At 40.9% G+C, this 17,267-nt stretch overlaps 1 protein-coding gene across 1 annotated transcript in view; it reads left to right on the top strand.

The window, feature by feature from the left end:
* CHST3 (carbohydrate sulfotransferase 3) overlaps positions 1-17,267 on the top strand; it is a 180,588-nt gene that overhangs the window by 106,091 nt on the left and 57,230 nt on the right. The window contains exon 2 of the mRNA XM_077259277.1: positions 2,507-2,561. The gene's annotated coding sequence lies outside the window, so the exon portion shown is untranslated. The remainder of the gene's footprint in view (positions 1-2,506; positions 2,562-17,267) is intronic.

Genomic DNA, 17,267 nt, shown 5'->3' with positions numbered 1-17,267 from the left:
GCAGATTCTACAGCTGTAATCGTACTAATCTGAAGAATAAAACTGCTTTATCAATTTTACCACAAGCGAAACGGTATACACGCCCCACCCAAAAGAAATTCACGAATTGCTGGTTTTTGTTCATTCTGCCTCCCAAAAATCGTAATAAAAAGCGATCAAAAAATGTCATGTGCCTAAAATGGTACCAATAAAAACATCAACTTGTCTCGCAAAAAACAAGACCTCACATGACTCTGTTGGCCAAAATATGGAGAAAGTATAGCTCTCAAAATGTGGTAATGCAAAAACTATTCTTTGCAATAAAAAGTGTCTTTTAGTGTGTGACAGCTGCCAAACATAAAAACCCGCTATAAATAGTAGATCAAACCCCCCTTTATCACCCCCTTAGTTAGGGAAAAATAATAAAATAAAAAAATGTATTTATTTCTATTTTCCCATTAGGGTTAGGGTTAGGGCTAAAATTAGGGTTAGGGTTGGGGCTAAAGTTAGGGTTAGGATTGGGGCTAAAGTTAGGTTTCGGATTGGGGCTAAAGTTAATGATAGGGTAGGGGCTAAAGTTAGGGTTAGTGTTGGGGCTAACATTTTGCTGTCCAACTTCTCCTGTTACCCTTGGGAAAATCAAAAATTGCTCTAAAAAATCATTTTTGTGGAAAAAAAATGATTTTTTATTTTCACGGCTCTGCGTTATAAACTTTAGTGAAACACTTGGGGGTTCAAAGTTCTCACAACACATCTAGATAAGTTCCTTGGGGGTCTAGTTTCCTGAATGGGGTCACTTGTGGGGGGTTTCTACTGTTTAGGCACATCAGTCGCTCTGCAAATGCAACATAACGCTCGCAGACCATTCCATCAAAATCTGCATTCCAAAATGCCACTACTTCTCTTCCGAGCCCCGACGTGTGCCCAAACAGTAATTTTCTCCCACATATGGGGTATCAGCGTACTCGGGACAAATTGCACAACAACTTTTGGGGTCCAATTACTCCTATTACCCTTGGGAAAATACAAAACTGGGGGGTAAAAAAATCATTTTTTGTGGAAAAAAATGATTTTCTATTTTCACGGCTCTGCGTTATAAACTTTAGTGAAACACTTGGGGGTTCAAAGTTCTCACAACACATCTAGATAAGTTTCTTGGGGGGGTCTAGTTTCCAATATGGGGTAATGTGTGTGGGGTTTCTACTATTTAGGTACATCAGGGACTCGTTACAAAAACAGCACTCCTTCCCTTCTGAGCTCTGCCACTGTTATAGAAAAGAAGCACAGCTTTATCGGTCACTGACATATATATTTAATGTCAGAAATTTATTTTTGTACATTTTGAGTTGTTTGGGTATTATTTTCACTTTAACAGATAAAAACAAACAGATGGAAAAATTTTTTTTAGCTACATAATAATTGGTACAGTAATAGTTTCTCAATAATTCTGCACATATAAGTAGATATTCTCCTAAGACAAAACCTCACTTTTACTTTCTGAAATATTCAGGTTTCAGATTTATTAACCTTTTGGATTGACTGAGAGCACTGGAGTTATTCAATAATCATCAAAAATACAAACTGCCTAATAGTTGTGCACATGGTGTAGATGGAGAATCCACTAAGAATTATGCTGGCCATATACATTGGCTAGCTATTGGCCAAAACAATAAATTGTCCGACAACTATCTCTCCTGCTTGGCCCAAGTGTTCCTGTGTTCTTTATTAGAAAGCTGCTGACAGAATTGTTGGTCAGAGATTTACCTAAAAAAAGGATTGCTTTAGAAATTCAACAGGCCCAATACTTCGCCCCAACATCATCATTGACATCGGGAAGAGCCAGGAGGTTCCATGCACATTCGATGGTAGACTTAAATTGGCGGGTTTGTCTGACTTTTATGCAATGTGTAAGGGGACTTTTGGCCTTGGACCCTTGCTTGCCCAATACGTGGAGGTCCCAGAGTCAAGCAAACTTGCAGATACATTTTCTTACAGTGTATAGTGGAGTTCCCAAGCACCAGTACGTAGTAGCCCACTCTTCTCTACAGGTCTTCTCATGGCTTTATGCTGAACTATTCCACTATTTCTACTACTGCTTGCCATTTTTGGAAATATCTCCCTAGATTCAGGACATAACAGGGGCTGAGCAGAGTTCTTCGATCTGGTGTTACATTAGCTTCTAAGGTAAACAACATCCTAACAGTAATGTGCATAAATAAATAATAATCTGGATGAAAAATAAAAAAGTTGACCGTCATGAAGCTGCAAACACACAAAGCTTTTAGAAATCATTAATATTGAGAGGCTAGCAGAGTTTTCTTAATATTCATAAGAGGAAAGCATCTGCAGAGGGTTAATCCGATAAGGCAGGAAGTATGGTTTCAACGTCAGCTCAGTGACTATTTTTATTCTTGCTGAATGGTTTTGCTTTGCTCTGTATAGGAACTTGGCTGTTTGGCAGAAACATTGAGTTTAAGACTTGCAGATGTATGGGCTCTTGTGACCTATTTTTTTCTTGAAATTTCAGGTGCATTTTTTCCTACGTCAATGATAGAAAAGTGAAATTGCAGCTCTCGTAAAAGGTATGTAAGTTTGAATTCCATTTAATCGTTAAGAACTTTATGGTACCGATAACACGGCCCTTATAATTGAAGCTGCTTCCGCAATGAAGCAAAAAGTATCACAGCCTTGTATATGACAACTAGTGCAGACAGAAAGTGCAGCGCTCCCCTGTAACATAACTTTTACACAAGCAAAATATAAACAAAAACGTATCATGTTGCCAGGATTATCATTTGGGTAATACGTTAATTAGATGATACTTTTATGATTACAGTATGTATGAGTATTACTTAGTCTGGTATGTTGTTTGGCATCATTAATGTCATTGCCATGATCTATTCCAACACCCAAAATACACTCTTCTATATTACCAAGTACCTGAATAACTAATAGTAGCTTAATGGAAGGTACATGCAGAGTCTAACAGGTGGAAGCAACATTTTGGAAAACTAAACCTTATGGTTGGTGCAGGATTTCGTAAAGTAAAGTTGATCATTATATTGATGAACTTTGATTGTTGTTTTCTCCACAGTTTGTGTTTTTTCAATAGTAATGTTAATTCACTTATATCGAAATTAATGACGGCGACATGCTGCCAACGGTTTTCCTTTACCCCCCGGATCATCCGGTCATGTGAAAATAATACTTATGGAATGTTATTCCTTTATTTATATTTTAATTAGATAATCGTATGTTGTAAACTAGATGCATTGGCTGCCACTGTAGATCCAATGCTAGAGAGTGAAGTATAGCTAGACTGTGGGCCAGAATAAAGGCCAGTGGTTACACTTGTTTGGCAGTTGATTTTGATGCTTGGTTGTTGAGGTCTGTCACATGCAGAACTCATAATGCATATTTAACCCCTTGACCTCTGGTGATTTTTTTGTTTTTGTTTTTTTGCTCCCCTTCTTCCCAGAGCCGTAACTTTTTTATTTTTCCATCAATATGGGCATGTGAGGTCTTATTTTTTGTGGGACGAGTTGTAATTTTCATCGACGCCATTGATTTTGCCGTATACCATACTGGAAAAATGGGAATATTTTGAAAAAACTTTTTTTTTTTTACTGACCTCAATAGTCCCTTTAGGAGACTTGAAACTTCGATCATCTGATCACCTTCAGCCCTGCTATGTGTAGCAGAAATCACAAACGCCCAGTGATTATGTGACATGGGCGCCTTTGGGCATGTCTTGTGACGCGCTTCTGGCCAGCGAGTGTTAAATGCCGCTGTCAGAGGTTGACAGCAGCATTTAGCTTTTTAAAACCGCGGGTGGATCGCGGATTGACCCGCTGCTGTTATGACAGCTAATCAAATCAGCTGTGATGTGCCGGGAAAGATGCACGCTCAGCTCCGGAGCCGCATAAAAGGAAGAGACACGATCTATTACATACCTATACGTCATTGATTGTGAAGGGGTTAAAGGGGATCTATCACTGTGTTTTACTACCTAATCTGAGAACAGCACTATATAGGGAAAGAGACCCTGATTCCAGTGATGTATCACTTACTGGGCTGCATGCTATAGTTTTTATCAGTAGATGACTAGTTGGGCAGTTGGGCTGCTGCCTCATAGTCCTCCATATTGTTGAGCTCTATATAACACCACACCCAGTACTGATTAACAACTTTCTGCCTATGCACAGGGCATAATAAAAACTGTCAATCAGTGATGTGGTAGGGGTTATGCAAAGCTCATCATTGGCAGAACTGGTAGATCTGCGGAAGATTAAACGTTTTTTTAATTAGAACTGCAGCAACCCGCAAAGTAAGTGACACAAAAACCTGGTGACAGATTCCCTTTAAAGGAAATCTGTCATCAGTTTTTACAATACAAGCTATATACTTTACGAAATAGATCTGACCTGATATAGGTGCTGTATTTACTTTATAAACGTCATAATGGGTTTATTAACTCATTCCCCGCACTCAAAACTCGATTGACAGCTCTTTCCTCCTGCAGAGATCTCATTGTGCTCAGTACAACCTGCAGATGTTCGTCAGTGGACTCCTGAGCTATTTTCATCCTATAGTTGGACTCATAAAATTATCATCTTAATATTAGGATTTTATATCCATTCTAGCATGGATAAATACAACAGGCTCATCGGGTCTATACATATGTAGAATTTAATAATGTAAAGAGATTGTATTGTGAAATTTGGTGAGAGATCCACATAAAGGACAATACTTAATGCTCTGAGTATACATAAATCTTGAACCTTGTTTCCTCTGGTGATGGATCGAAGCCTAAAATACCCGTGCCACAGTAAGGAAGGTCAAATGAATAAATGCAAAATCTCCATGTACAGTAAATGACTTACTATTTATAAAGGTGGTAAGCCTAGTGTTATAACACACAGATAAGTCTTTTATAAAGTCGCAGTCACACAGTTGTGTAGTGCACCTTACTGTCTGGCAGCCTGGGGGTCACACACTTTTCATTTGATCACATGGACTACCCAGCACCTATTGGTAGCCCCCTAAGTGGTGGCTGTGAGGTTGACCTGAGCATCTTACTAGTCAATTATTTTTAGCTTTCAGGATAAATGTCAGATATGTTCACTTCCAATATGCCCAGTCCTTTGTTCCTCTAGAAGACAAGAAATACAAAGACATATTTGGCAATTAAAATAAACTGCTTGATTGACTGATTAGAGAATGCATGTTTATAGGGGTGTTTATTTTCCTGATTTAGAGAGAAGTTATCATCAGAAAAATGTCTTTTGGTTCAATGAAGCTTTTCTGTTAAATGTATGTTTTTTTTGGGGGGTGGTGGCAACTCTTTTACATATCACAATCAGTAAACAAATAATAAAAAAATAAAACTTGCAATTTTCACACTAGCACTTTTTTATACTCTAACTTCCTGTTGTTCAGGAAACAACACATGTACATAGCCACCATGGTCAGTTCTTCACCCTATCTGTTGTAATACAGTATCTAATGAGACCGTGCAAACATCATTTAAAAAATATGGGGAGCAGGTTCAGCTGTGACGTCGCCTATAGTGATTGGTGGATCCTGTGTCATCGGTTGTGTATAGAGGTGTTACCTGTCACTGTAATCCTGCCTCTGATGATAAGAAGATGTGCTGGACAGTCTTTGTGAAAAGATAGAAAGTATGGTATACATTAAAAATCCTCATTTCCAGGTATAACAATTGCAAGATTACTATTTTTTTTATAAATATCGTTTTATAAAATCAAATCAAATTTTTTTATACATGTCATACAAGAACCTGATTAACACATTTTAGAGCTTTTACAATGGACATCAAAATTGTCAGTGAACCGAGGACTAGAATATTGTATCCAAAATCGTCTTTGGTTAGTTGCTTGTGTTAATGCACAGCTGTATCAACATTTATTTTGTGTCAGTTTAAAGTGTGGATAATTATAAATGAAAAACTCAACAACAATACGACTTTGTATAGATTTTAAGAGTGGCCCACGTGAACCACCGCTACATTCTGGGACTGCAGAGATAACCGTACACCATAGACAATGAATGAACTCATGGTGCAACAATTAATTCACACAGGGCGCTGCAAAACCTTGTTCTTGGGATTCATGGTGGGAAGTCCTGCTATCACCAAGGCAATTGTCTATCTAGTGAATAGATGATAGCATCTTCATTTTGAAACCCCTTCACATATAAATGTAAAAATTATATGCAAATTGTTTAAAAGGAATCCGATTTACCACTTACTGATATACTGTATTAGGTTTCTCTGCCTGTTTGCTAGTTTCACATGGTGTTTATATCCTGCTTGTGTGACGTGTGGTCCTCTGAACGTGTGGTGTTCTTATCTTCCCTTCTTTTTTGCACCATGTGACCATCGTAGGCCTCTACTCTTCCTTCCTTCTCCACTTCTAATTGACATTTCCCCAATCTCTCTCTGTCTCTGGAGTTTCACATACAGACAGCAGAGTGCAGAATCCTAATCCTTAGAACAGTTTCTTAAGTTACCTTCACACTAAACGATATCGCTAGCGATCCGTGACGTTGCAGCGTCCTGGCTAGCGATATCGTTTAGTTTGACACGTAGCAGCGATCAGGATCCTGCTGTGATATCGCTGGTCGTTGAACAAAGTTCAGAACTTTATTTGGTCGTCAGACCGGCGTGTATCGTCATGTTTGACACCAAAAGCAACGATACCAGCGATGTTTTACACTGGTAACCAGGGTAAACATCGGGTTACTAAGTGCAGGGCCGCGCTTAGTAACCCGATGTTTACCCTGGTTACCAGCGTAAAATGTAAAAAAAACAAACAGTACATACTCACCTTCGCGTCCCCCGGCGTCCGCTTCCCACACTGACTGAGCGCCGTAAAGTGAAAGTGAAAGTACAGCACAGCGGTGACGTCACTGCTCTGCTGTTAGGGCCGGCGCTCAGTCAGTGCAGGAAGCGGACGCCGGGGGACGCGAATGTAAGTATGTACTGTTTGTTTTTTTTTCATTTTACGCTGGTAACCAGGGTAAACATCGGGTTACTAAGCGCGGCCCTGCACTTAGTAACCCGATGTTTACCCTGGTTACCCGGGGACCTCGGCATCGTTGGTCGCTGGAGAGCGGTCTGTGTGACAGCTCTCCAGCGATCAAACAGCGACGCTGCAGCGATCGGCATCGTTGTCGCTATCGCTGCAGCGTCGCTTAATGTGAAGGTACCTTAAGTGTATTGTCTGTGAAGACAGGTAGTAATTACAACACTATCTTATACTGTGTGAGGGCTGAGTATAACACGGCCGAGTGCTATCTGATGTTTTATCATTGTTATACTATGGGGCAGCTCAGATCAGTGATATTTTTCTTAAGCCGATTCGGCATGAGAAAACAATCGCAGCCTATTGTGAGTTGCTGCACAAATCGGCACAAGTGCACTCATTCAAGTCTATGGGTGCGTGTAAAATATTGAAATTAAGTTCCATGTCTACTCCACATCTGTGATCCGCTTCTTGCCTGTGAGAGAAACTGATCACACTAAGGTTAGCCCAAACTCTGACAAAATCGTCTCGATTCCCTTGCATGAGAGAATTTACGCTAGTTTGAGCGTACCCTCACATAGGAGCTGGCAGGCATTTGTAGAAAGAGGCACTGGCAGTGAGAGGGGAAATAAATTATTTGAGCCTCTCCTTTATCTTGTTATTCCGGCCCCCAAGAAACTGCATGAAAACAACTGTGCTTGCACAGCGCTAAAAGAGAGATCATGAAAAATACTTCAATAATAAAAAAAGCAAATATAGGTACATTTTTGGGGGCATTTTCTACAAGCATGTAAAACCACGTCTTAATCATTAACCTCTCACACCCAACAAAATCACTTGATGAATAGTGACAAATCATTGCAGATTTATTGAGACTGCACATACAGGTGCATCTCACAAAATTAGAATACCATCAAAAAGTTAATTTATGTAAGTTCTTTTATGCAAAAAGTGAAACTCACATATTAAAGTCATTATAAACAGAGTGATCTATTTCAAATGTTTATTTCTGTTAATGTTGATGATTATGGCTTACAGCCAATGAAAACCCAAAAGTCTTTGGTCTTGATAAAACACATTGGACCTACACCAGCAGATGACATGGCTCCCCAAACCATCATTGATTGTGGATACTTCACACTAGACCTTTGAAATCAAGGTCCCAGAGTCTGGAGGAAGAGTGTAGAGGCACACAATCCAAGCTGCTTAAGGTTTAGTGTGAAGTTTCCACAATCAGTGATGATTTGGGGAGCCATGTCATCTGCTGGTGTAGGTCCACTGTGTTTTATCAAGACCAAAGTCAGCGCAGATGTCTACCAGGAAATTTTAGAGCACTTCATGCTTTCATCTGCCGACAAGCTTTTTGAGATGAAAATGTAATTCTCCAGCAGGACATAGCACCTGTCCACACTGCCAAAAGTACCAATACCTGGTTTAACCCCTTTCTGACATCCGACGTTCCATCCCGTCCATGTGGGCTGGGCCCGTCTGACCATGGATGGGACAGTACGTCGTAGCTGATCGGCCGCGCACACGGGTGGTGTGCGGCCTATCAGCGCCGGGTGTCAGCTGATTGTCACAGCTGACACCCAGCACTAAGAGCCAGGAGCAGTCACAGACAGCCCCGACACTTTAACCCCGAAAACACTGCGATCAAGCATGATCACAGCGTTCCAGAGCCTGCAAAGGGGCTGACAGCCCCTCTGCCTTTGGATCGGAGAACCCATGGCATGCCAAGGAGACCAGATGTCGTCATCATGACATCCGGGTCTCCAGAGCTAAGAGACTTCCTGTCATGCACAGTGCATATCTGGAAGTCTCTAAGGTTAGTGTACAGAAGCTGCAGTGCTGACAGCTTCTATAGCATGCAAAAATTAACTTTTTGATGATATTCTAATTTTGTGAGATGCACCTGTATTTTCCTTCCCAAGCCTCTTTCATATAAAAACCTTGTAACTGTTTTTAAATGATATAATGGTATGTAAATAATGTAATGAGGCTCAAATGTTTCCAACTCAAAGCAGTTTAAAAAAAAGCCCTGAATTGACACATTGAAGCTGGAAAATAGCAGCCAAACATTAAGACAGCTGGAACCTCTTGATAATAAGAAGACTCCAGCTGTGTTCCATTTTTTACTGTGTTTATTTATATTGTGTTTCTATATACCCTGGACCACAGTAATGTTAACCAATTCGGGCTCAGATTTATCTGTTTTTTGTGCATTTTTTTCCTCTTCACTGAGGCCTGATTCATACATCATTTTTTTCCCCATATGTGAAAAACATTTGTTTTCCAGTGTGCTGGACCTGTGCTTGACCCTTGTACTATTTTGTACACTCGCTCAACTGACATCCCTGTGCTATCCATATTTTTTTAACTTAGCCAAAGAGAAAGTTGGATCTTTCTATTTTTGTCTTTTAGCAATCTGTAGACAAAGAAGGACATGTGAAAACACACACTGATTTTAATGCGTCCATGATCTACCCACAATAATAATGGATAGTACACATACCAGAGAACTGATGTGTGGAACTGGCCTATGTGTTCATTTTTTTCTCTGACGTAGCAGTATGATTCCATGTTATTCCGACAAGACAAGTTACATTTTGATAGAGGAACATTATGGTGTAGATTTATGTTAGTACTAGCTGAAGAGCCCGACGTTGCCTGGGCATAGTAAATATCTGTGGTTATAGCACCTCACTTCTCTTATTTTTCCATCACACCTCTCATTTTCCCCCTCACATCTTTCATTTTCCCCTCACATTTCTCATTTTCCCCCTCACTCCTCTCATTCCCCCCTCACTCCTCTCATTCCCCACTAACACTTGTCATTTTCTGATCACTCCACTATTGTTCCTCACTCCTCTCATTTTGCACTCACACCTTTTCATTTTCACCTCACACCTCTCATTTTCCCCTCAGTATATACATGTTTGTCATCTCCCTTATATATAGTATACACCTGTATGTCATCTCCTGTATATAGTATATACCTGCATGTCATCTCCCCTGTAAATAGTATATACCTGCTGTATGTCATCTCCTCCTGTATATTGTATATACCTATGTGTCATCTCCTCCTGTATATAGTATATACCTGTATGTCATCTCTTCTGTATATAGTATATACCTGTATGTCTTCTCCTCCTATATATAGTATATACCTGTATGTCATCTCCTGTATATAGTATATACCTGTATGTCATATACCTGTATGTCATCTCCCCTGTATATAGTATATACCTGCTGTATGTCATCTCCTCCTGTATATAGTATATACGTGTGTCATCTCCTCCTGTATATAGTATATACCTGTGTGTCATCTCCTCATATATATAGTATATACCTGTATGTCATCTCCTCCTGTATATAGTATATACCTGTAAGTTATCTCCTCCTGTATATAGTGTATATCTGTGAGTCATCTCCTCCTGTATATAGTATATACCTGTATGTCATCTCCTGTATATAGTATATACCTGTAAGTCATCTCCCCTGAATATATAGTATATACTTGCTGTATGTCATCTCCTCCTCTATATACCTATGAGTCATCTCCTCTTTTATATAGGATATACCTGCTGTATGTCATCTCCTCCTGTATATAGAATATACATTTGTCATCTCCTCCTGTGTATAGTATATACCTGTGTGTCATCTCCTCATATATATAGTATATACCTGTATGTCATCTCCTCCTGTATATAGTATATACCTGTAAGTTATCTCCTCCTGTATATAGTGTATATCTGTGAGTCATCTCCTCCTGTATATAGTATATACCTGTATGTCATCTCCTGTATATAGTATATACCTGTAAGTCATCTCCCCTGAATATATAGTATATACATGCTGTATGTCATCTCCTCCTCTATATACCTATGAGTCATCTCCTCTTTTATATAGGATATACCTGCTGTATGTCATCTCCTCCTGTATATAGAATATACATTTGTCATCTCCTCCTGTGTATAGTATATACCTGTGTGTCATCTCCTCATATATATAGTATATACCTGTATGTCATCTCCTCCTGTATATAGTATATACCTGTAAGTCATCTCCTCCTGTATATAGTGTATATCTGTGAGTCATCTCCTCCTGTATATAGTATATACCTGTATGTCATCTCCTGTGTATAGTATATACCTGTAAGTCATCTCCTCCTGTATATAGTATATACCTGTGTGTCATCTCCCCTGTATATAGTATGCACCTGTATGTCATCTCCTCCTGTATTAGACCTCATTCACTCATTATTTGGTCAGTATTTTTACCTCAGTATTTGTAAGCAAAATTGGCAGCCTGATAAATCCCCAGCCTACAGGAAGCACTCCCCCCTGGCAGTATATATTAGCTCACACATACACATAATAGACAGGTCATGTGACTGACAGCTGCCGTATCTCCAATATGGTACATCTGTTGCTCTTGTAGTTTGTCTGCTTAATTAATCAGATTTTTATTTTTGAAGGATAATACCAGACTTGTGTGTGTTTTAGGGCGAGTTTCATGTGTAAAGTTGTGTGTGTCGAGTTGCGTGTGGCGACATGCATGTAGCGACTTTTGTGAGATGAGTTTTGTGTGGCGACATGCATGTAGCAACTTTTTGCATGTCGAGTTGCATGTGACAGGTTAGTGTAGCAAGTTGTGTGTAGCAAGTTGTGTGCAGCAAGTTTTGCGTGTGGCGAGTTTTATGTGTGGTGCGTTTTGAGTATGTGCAAGTTTTGTGTGAGGCAACGTTTGCATGTGTAGCAACTTTTGTGCATGTGGCAATTTTTCCGCATATGCAAGTTTTGCGTGAGCCTAGTTTTGCATGTGGCGAGTTTTGCATGTGGCGAATTTTGCGTGTGGCGAGTTTTGAGCAGTGACTTTTGTGTTTCGACTTTTATGTGGCGAGGTTGGTGTATGTGTGGTGAAATGTGTGCTGAGGGTGATATGTGTTCAAGCACGTGGTAGTGTGTGGTGCATTTTTTGTGTGTGTTCATATCCCCGTGTGTGGTGAGTATCCCATGTCGGGGCCCCACCTTAGCAACTGTACAGTATATACTCTTTGGCGCCATCGCTCTCACTCTTTAAGTCCCCCTTGTTCACATCTGGCAGCTGTCAATTTGCCTCCAACATTTTTCCTTTCACTTTTTCCCCATTATGTAGATAGGGGCAAAATTTTGTGGTGAGTTGGAAAGTGCGGGGTTAAAATTTCGCCTCATAACATAGCCTATGACGCTCTCGGGGTCCAGACGTGTGACTGTGAAAAATTTTGTGGCTGTAGCTGCGACGGTGCAGATGCCAATCCCGGACATACAGTACACACTCATACACACACACATTCAGCTTTATATATTAGATTTACATCATTGAGCATCATCAATCACAAATAATATTGTACATTTATTGTACAAATCTTTGCTAAGGCATTCATAAGTAAGCCATGGGCTATAGTAAAACAGCTCTGAAGTCCTTCTATGGACTGTAGGCTGCTGACCCATACTTTGTATGGGCAGCAATCAATCTGAGACTCTTGCAGAAGACAGGCTACTTCCCTGGAAGAGGATATGGCAGTGGTTGAGTCACAGAGATGAATGGTTGCTTCGATCTTTGCTTTTCAAGTAGATTGACAATAACTCCGACTCCCGCTGTTGTAGATTCTCAACACAAAGAATGCCAGGTCTGTAGTACTATGGCCATAAGTGGCAACTGGCTAAAGGTAACGTCCCACATAACAATTTCGTTAACGATATCGTTGCTTTTTGTGACGTAGCAACGATATCGTTAACGAAATCGTTATGCGTGACAGCGACCAACGATCAGGCCCCTGCTGGGAGATCGTTGGTCGCTGCGAATGATCAGGACCTTTATTTGGTTGCTGATCACCCGCTCTCATCGCTGCATTGGCGTGTGTGACGCCGATGCAGCGATGTCTTCACTGGTAACCAGGGTAAATATCGGGTTACTAAGCGCGGCCCTGCGCTTAGTAACCCGATGTTTACCCTGGTTACCCGGGGACTTCGGCATCGTTGGTCACTGGAGAGCTGTCTGTGTGACAGCTCTCCAGCGACCACACAAAGTCTTACCAACGATCACGGCCAGGTCGTATCGCTGGTCGTGATCGTTGGTAAATCGTTAAGTGTAACGGTACCTTAAGGCTATGTTCACACACATAGTCAACCACAACCAGCCAACAGGCAACAGGCCTGAGGCGCTGCAGTGTTTCCACTGTTTCCCCACATATTCACTTAATCTTGAAGTAAAATAGCAGTTTCACCTGCAAAAACGGAGGACCATGTCACAATCTTGAAGGTGAAACTGCTGTGTCCTTGCAAGATTAAGTGATTGTGCAGGAAACAGAAGAAAGACCCCAGCCGCACGGGCTGATGCAGATACCACTTGCAATGTGAACACAGTTATCAATTATGTCAATTGTAAGAATTGCTCTTCAGTTCTTGATCTGTTCTTTCTGTAAATTAATTTAAATGATAAAACTCATCACTCCTGAGCAGCTCATGTCTGCACATTAGGGTTATGGGACCCCAATGCTGAGCATTATCTACAAACATAGCAGGCTGTCAAACACTCTCTAAGGGCTCACACAGGCGCGTGACTTGGACAAGTACTATGTGATGTCTTATCAGATAGATCAATGCTATATAATAGGGCAGATCTGTGTTTTTTTCCACAGACCGAATTTGTCGTTGGAAAAAAATTGCAGCCACCTCGCGCACTCATACAAGTATGTGGAGTCCAATTTCCGCAGGCACACACAATGGAGAAGATGGAGAAATTAAGTTCTCCGTCTTCTTTGTACCTGTGATACAATTCTTTTATGCTAGAAAATCAGATAACAGCAAACTGACACTCGGATCAGACTTGAAACGGAGAGTCATTTACATAATTGGCCCGATTCTCTCGGAAGAGAGAATCATCTCTTGTGTGGCCCCTGCGTATGAGGAGACAGGGTAGTGCTCTTCTCATGGATATACGGGATAGAAATATCTATTATATCAGAGCTTCTAGTAACTAAGCAGCATAATATTGTGTGCTGTTTTCTCTACTAGGAGCACGGATTTGTAGCTGTAATTCTACCCTTACATAAGAAAGCTTAGTAACATGTCAGATACGTTTAATGGCCTGTAAGTGCATATATGGGGCCATCAGGTCAATACGCTTTAACATCTTTTTCAAGGCATTCGAAAACGTGTTTTGCAATGCAGCAGGAGGTGACTGCACTTATGACATAATGTTGCTATGATGGGGTGTACCTGGTCTGGAACAGTGTTTAGGTTATTGATACATATCAGTAACATGTTTAATATCAGAATATGCAGGTTCATATTGTAGGCAGTTCCTGGAGATGGACAGTGTTCAGCATCGCTGCCATGTTGTTCGCAATGTTTTCATTATAACTGTTCATCTATGAGATCTGATCAATGAACTTTGGGCACCAATGATCCAGTCATCGCTTCTCTGTTTTTCATTCTTTGGATTCATTTTGATTGGTACTAACCACTGCATATTGGGAACACCTCACAAGACCTCTGGTTTTGGTGATCTGACCCAGTTGTCTAACCATCAAAATTTGTTTTTTTTTATCAAATTCACTCAGATCAATCTGTTTTCCCAATCTTATTTTGCTTCCAAAACCTGTATTTCAAAAATTAATGTTCCCAGTTCTGGCAGTCAATTTCATTTATTTCCAACGTGAGACATACGGGTTTATGAAGCAGGTTCAGGAACTGTTAGGCTATGTCTCCACGTTCAGGATGGCCGGCGGTATCACCGCAGTGGCGAAGCCGCTCGGTGCTAAGCCCCGCCCTCTTTCTGGGACGCGATCATGCCGGATGTGTTAACTCTTCACATCCGGGATGATCGCTCTCTCCCATAGCGCCCTGTGATATGCCTTGCGGGGACGCTGCGTCCCCGCAAGGTGTACGGACATGCTGCGATCTGAAAAGACGCGCAGCATGTCCGTAGTCGCAGGGCCGCCGCGTGCGGGTTTCCACGCATAGTGGAGACGGGATTTCATAAAATCCCCTCCACTATGCTGGAACATCTGGACGCTGCTTGTTTGACGCTGCAGCTCTGCGCAGCGTCAAACAAGCAGCGTTTCCTGACCGTGGAAACATACCCTTACACAGGCGGCATCAATCTGTAATTGCAGATGTGAATTTCACCCACCGGCTCCCCTAGGCACAATCATGGGATGTCATTGGGTTCGAAAGCTTTTGAAAATGTAAAAAAAATGGAATCGTCCTCTCTTTCCGCCATGAAAACTAGAAACGTTAAAACTATCATATTCGCTATCACTGAAATGTCCGATCTAGCAAAGTACAAATTTAGCCTGTATTGTAAAATCGAAAAAAAAAATTGAATTGTCATTTTTCAATTGTTGTGCCTCTCACAAAATGCAGTATGAAACAATTTAAATATTACAAATACCCCAATATGAGTTACCAGAAAAAACAAATAAGATTCTTTAGACTCCACACCTTACTTTAGTCAGCACCAGAACAGTTACAAGTCCAAGTTTTAATTGAGGGTTAAATGGCAACCAATCACGTGTTTAGACATTTGCCATGTTCACATTGTTAAAGGGAATCTGTCACCCCAAAATTGGCCTATAAACTAAGGCCACCAGCATCAGGGACTTATCTACAACATTCTGTAATGCTGTAGATAAGCCCCCGATGTATCCTGAAAGATGAGAAAAGCAGGTTATATTATACTCACCCAGGGGCGGTCTCAGGGCAGTCCGGTCCGATGGGCGTCACGGTCTGTTACAGCGCCTCCCATCTTCATACGATGACGTCCTCTTCTTTTCTTCCTGCCGTGGCTCCGGCGCAGGTGTACTTTGCCGTGTTGAGGGCAGAGCACAGTACTGTAGTGCGCAGGCACCGGGAAAGGTCAGAGAAGCCCAGCGCCTGCGCACTGCAGTACTTTGCTCTGCCCTCAACAGGACAGACAAAGAATGCCTGCACAGGAGCCGCGGCAGGAAGACAAGAAGAGGACGTCATCGTGTGAAGATGGGAGGCGCTGGACCTTGACCGCGACGCCTATTGGACCGGACCGCACCGTCACCTCCCCGGGTGAGTATAATATAACTTGTTTTTCTTATCTTTCAGGATACATCGGGGGCTTATCTACAGCATTACAGAATGATGCCGGTGGCCTTAGTTTATAGGCCAATTTTGGGGGTGACAGATTCCCTTTAAAACAGTCGTTCTGTCCACGGAGTATCAGTGTTCTTGGCAGTACATGTCCTATTACAAGGAGCAATGTGCTGCTGAGAGTAATTGTTTTTACGCGAGCTTAAAAATCATTTCACCCCTCTAACAAGAGTTTTCTCTGTTTATTGGGTGATTGGCAGCCTGTTTAATCAGGTGAATTATCCTAGGAACACTTGTTCCCAATAATCAGCCAGTCTGAATGTATCCTAATACCCAAGAAGGACAAAGCAAAGTGATAAAATGTGTTCAGTTTACAATACTGAGAAGTACATCTAACAAATTTCCCCCTAAAACAAAAGATATTGTAAGTCAAAAGAGTAGCTTCCTGTTTTGGTTCTTGTTAGCAATCTACATAAATGTCAGAGAGCAAAAAATCGAGCTGCTGTCCTGTAACCAAAAAGAAAAAAAAGCAAATGTATTTTTTGGACTGGAACATGCTGACGCTATTTTGGCCTGATGCAATAATTGGCATTCATTTCTTTATCAGTGAGCGGGACTAGTGCAAGTAATTAAAGTAACCGCTCCAGCAGTTCTGAACAACTGCAGCCAGTACAAAGAACAAGTCTATGTCATTTATCTTGTGATAAAGAGGCATCGTCCGGGATACTGTGTATAAACTCTTTTCGTTTCCAGGTGCACACTTAGATTTACCCTCACTGAAGCATTCTTCTTGCAGGTGCTAAATCTCAGCGATGACTTTGTGTGGAAATAATGAGTCTTTCATTAAAGATACTGTATGTTCTTAATAATGCATTGTTATGCTGTCATTGTACTTGGTAATTACAGATTATAGTTATTGCTTTTAAGATTAAACTGTACATGGATGCAAACAGTTAGATGTAGAAATATTGCCCTTAGTTTCCGATCTTCACTATTATACTATTTCTTGTATATTATGGATGGAAATTGTTAGATGTAGAAATTTTGCCCTTTGTTTCCTATCTTCACATTATATTATTTCTTGTATATCATGAACCGAACATGGTATACATGCTAAAACCCCTCTGATCAACCT

The sequence above is a fragment of the Ranitomeya variabilis genome, chromosome 4, assembly GCF_051348905.1.
Source record: "Ranitomeya variabilis isolate aRanVar5 chromosome 4, aRanVar5.hap1, whole genome shotgun sequence".
Lineage (NCBI taxonomy): Eukaryota > Metazoa > Chordata > Amphibia > Anura > Dendrobatidae > Ranitomeya > Ranitomeya variabilis.
The sequence above is the reverse complement of the archived record's forward strand: the minus strand, read 5'-3'. Positions and strand labels throughout refer to the sequence as shown.